Source organism: Rhinopithecus roxellana, chromosome 7 (assembly GCF_007565055.1).
Source record: "Rhinopithecus roxellana isolate Shanxi Qingling chromosome 7, ASM756505v1, whole genome shotgun sequence".
Classification (NCBI taxonomy): Eukaryota; Metazoa; Chordata; class Mammalia; order Primates; family Cercopithecidae; genus Rhinopithecus; species Rhinopithecus roxellana.
Window position 1 is genome coordinate 122,303,586 of NC_044555.1, and position 4,529 is coordinate 122,308,114.

Consider the following 4,529-nt stretch of genomic DNA (forward strand, 5'->3'; position numbering starts at 1 on the left):
GTCTCTGATGACATTGCTTAAATGCTCTTCAGACCACACCATTGAGCTAAGTCAGGATTTCTAGAACCCTAGTGAAGAAATGAATGTGTTCATGAAACTACTAATCTAAGATCAAGCAAAAAAATATTTACCTAGGGCTGAATAAGCTGATGAAGGATTATTATCGGTCCTGTTTGGCATATTGATGATGCTATAATGTTCTGTTTTCTCTTAAGCCATCTATAACTTATAACAATCTATTGGATTTTATTCTGTAATTAAAAATTAAACATTTATCTTCTTATCCTACCCTGATTTCTCAAGAATTTGGAAATCTTTGATGAATTTTTTTTTTCATGGCAGCAAAATTATTTATATAGTTTTGGCAAAAATCAGTTCTTGAAACAATATAATTGGAAAAAAATGATTAAATAACCAAGTCTTTGATTAGAGTGTCATATTTGAAAATAAAGCATAAAATCAGATATGGTTAAAGAATTTTAAAGAACTGAAGTTGACTTTATGGAGCCAACATTTATATAAAGCGTGCTTGAGTAAATGCACATGATACCTAGACTGAATATTTCCTACCCTCACAGCAAAGTAAAGAGAATCTCTCTTTTCTTTCTTTCTTTCTTTTTTTTTTTTTTTTTTTTTTTTTTTTTTTGACAATTCCGTGAAGTCTGGTGGTGAGTTCTTGCCTTGGCTTACAAACCCAAGAGATTTCTCAAAGTCCAATCTGAGATTCCCTATGAAGACTTTCAGCAAATCAAACTTAAAAATATCTACGTGATTAATTACCATCCTTGTAACAGATGTAAATAAGTAGGCCAAATCTGATCAAAACAAACCTATATTTTAAACAAGAATGTCTTATTTTAATTTTCTTTTATCAAAAAGAAGTTGGGTGTAAATTGAATTTTTTTTTATGTTGTCACAGTGATTTAATTGCCTTGCATGGTATTATCTAAGACTGACATAAATCTTTCAAATTATTCTTCCTTCAATATAGACATTTATGTAAATTCTTTCTATATTTATTATGCTACCAAGTAATTATGTATTTCATCCAATTTGATCTGTTAGGATTCCACAGTTTTGCCTTCAAAGCCATTTAGGAACTCAAGACTCTGTGGCTTTTCAAAGGTGGTTTGAGGAATCCGATTTAGAAAATCTGCTGCATCTGAGCTCTGTTCTTCCTGGCTGTCATCTGTGATGGGTAAGGAGTTATCTTTTTTACGTAGTTCAGTTTCTGATTGGTATGGCTGAAAATGTATCTTGTCTCCAAGTGCAACAAGTTTCTCCTGAATTAGATCACTTGTCATTCTGGCCATTATTTGTTCACTTATTTCAATATCTTTGAGATCTGTAAGAACCACCCAAGTTCCATTCTCAAATTTCACAGGCATAGAAAAGTCGATCCCTTTAGGAATACCAAACTGGCCTTCACTCAATATTCCTAAAGATACAATCTCCCCAGGCGGTGAGCCATGATACCAGTATTTCAACGTAGTGGCTATACTGTGTGCAGCCAAAATGCCTCCAAATTGTCTTCCTGTGGCGGTCAAGTTTTTAAGAGTTGCCACAAATTCCCTTTTTACCCACTCACTGTCAAAAATCAAGTTTAAAAGAGGGCGTGAATAATGAAGAGGTCCCCAAATAGCACTCTCATATCTGTACACCCTTGTTTTTCTCAGATCAACGTAATTATTTCCACTGATACTACCCCAAATGATCACATCTTTAATGTATGAAGGAGCTGTTTTCAGTTTTCTGGCCAGTATGGCTTTCGCTTCACCTTCCACCCCCAGTGCCACGGCAATAATGTTGTGTGCGATGCGTGGGGCATATCTCATGAGTAAAACTGTCTTCAGGTTCACAAAGGTTTTCCCTCCCACGATGACTCTGACGGACTCATGAGCATTTTTCTCTATCAGGTACCCGTAGAGCCTGCACAGAGGCACCCTGCTTCGGAGGCAGTCCTCCAGAGTGAACACCTCCTTGTCAGTGCTTTCGTCCAGCACCACAATGACGTGGGCCTGGCTGAAGGCCTCCTCCACCTTCGTGCAGATGGAGGCACTACGCAGGACGGGTGACGCCAGGTCCTGGGTCTCCACCACAAGGCTTTTGAGATATTCTTCTGCCTGCTGGTGATCCAGACCTGCAAGGGGTTGATGCAAGTTTTCAGGGCTTCTTCCTCCTGCTCTTTTTCTATATGTGTCCCCAGGTTCTCTTGAGCAATTACCATCATCAACTCAGTCGTCATGCTAGAGGTGACATCATAGTAAAGCTGGGCATGCTCCAGGAACTCATTATATCCTCCCAAAAGCAAACCCTTTCCTCCACAATCCAACAGCTCTCTCCATATGATAGGAGAATTCTTGTGACTCCACTTATTCTTTTCACACACGTCTTTTAGCCAATCCCGCAATGACGAATTTGGCCATGGTCGAGAGAGACTCCCGAAATTTTATATTTCAGTAGAAAACTCATCACTATGCGTTATCAAATTCTCATCACGTTTATTACCTTTGAACTGTTTTTCAGTCCTCTGTAAACTATAGTATATGGTTTTGTTATCTTGCTATCAACTGGACTGGATTCTATCATCTTGAACGTTTTGTCAGTCCTTACAAAATTTTATTTTCTTTTTTTTTTCTTCAGTAGCTGAGTACAACTATACAAGCCTAAATTTCAATTTTTTTCCTGTCCTCCTGAACTGGTATAACTCAGAACTAAAATCTGACTTCCTGGATCATAATTGATACTCTAGTTTGTCTTTTAGCTGACTTTTCCCACTGGGTCTAGAGAAGTCCCATGAGATGAAGCAGGATGACTTTTTATAAATTGCAAAGAACTCATCACCATGCCACGTTATGTATGAGCAAACTCCATGCCTGGAACTGCTGCTAAGTGGGCCATTCAGGAACTTTACTAGAAATTTGCACTGTCAGTGCCTTTGTTCTAGGAAATAACCATGGTTGTGGATAAACCTATTAACCTCTTAATGTATATGCCATCACCAAACATTTAAATTGAAAACCAGGAAATCAATTAGATTGCCACTACCATGATCATTATACTCTCTAAAAATGCTTTGAGTATCTAGAATCCTTGATTAACTGTGGTTTTGACACAGAAACTCCATTACTAGTTTGGTTCAACAAGTAATCTTTGTTGTTATTTGTATATTTCACATAAATGTCATTTTTATTAAATGCCTGATGGCTAACACCATTCAGAAAATATCCTCCACTGCCAATTATTAACATATAATTAAGCTGGTCTTTAATTAATGAAGGGTGACTGAATGAAAAACAGACTTACATTGTACAGAGGAGAAGTAATATCTTATTTCCTTGCACAGGAGGAGGAACTAATAAGGACTCTCTTCTTGTACCAGACAGGAGACTAACAAGAAGCAAATTCTAGTCAGCCTTTTTGAACCCTCTTCTCAACTAGGTCTCTTTCTTGGCCTGCTGTTCTTGATCTGCCAACTGGATTAGCTTTATCCCACCAAACCAGTATAGTAAGAATATATCCACCCTTTATAAACTAACCAAGTTTTTCTTACAGTTTTTTACCCACTGACTCCCTCACTGTGCTCATTGGCTATAAATCCCTAGCTGCCTATTTATATTTAGCACTGAGTTCAATTTTTCTCACCTATTACAATAGTCTTGAATAAAATCTACTGTGTCTGCTTAATTCCCTCTGGTGCAATTTCTTTGATACTTTGTAACTTAAAAGATGTGTAGCTCTGGTCAAATTATTTTACTTCAGTGTGCAGTTTCATTATATATAATATGAGAATAATAATAGTGCCCATACCTGACGTATTTTTGTGGGTTCTTTTCAGAATTAAACAAAATACATATAAAATGTTTACAATATAAAAATGTCACTAGTACATAATAAGAATAAAAACTTATTAACTGTTAGCTATTATTATTAGGACAAATCTTCAGCATCTTATCATGGCCATATACAAAATAAAAGGACAAAAATACAGTAAATAAATACTTCAGCAGGTCACATTTCCTTATTACAATGTCTACTGATAATAATGCATTTTCTTAGCACTGTACTACATACAGAATAGAAACTCATTCAGAGAAAAAAAAAACACAACAAAAATTGACTTTTATAGAGTATGCACAAAATGCCAGTCACCACATAAGTAACTAGGGCTACAATGATGAAAAAGCCTTGTTCCTGGCCTTTGACAAGCTCATAGTCAAGTGGGAAACACAGGCATATAAAATAAATCTTTACAACTGCAATGGTTTAAATATAAATGACCAACCATATTTTCCTTTTGAAAGAAATCATTCTGGAAACATTAAAATGGAGAATAGCTTGGAGGGCAATGAGATAAACAGAAAGACTAATTAGTTTACTACTGTAATCGTTTAGGTAAAGAATAATGGGTGTCTGAACAAAGACAGTAGCAACAGGAATGAAGAGTGAGAATGTGTATCTGAGATATGGTATCATCATATGAACTATTAGAGAAATAAAAACCTTGGGTAGGGGTATGTCATGATGAC

General features: G+C 36.1%; 1 pseudogene; it reads right to left on the reverse strand.

Moving 5' to 3' along the window:
- Window positions 1-1,061: 1,061 nt before the first annotated feature.
- LOC104678267 lies at window positions 1,062-2,260 on the reverse strand (annotated as a pseudogene).
- Between the last annotated feature and the right edge of the window lie 2,269 nt (window positions 2,261-4,529).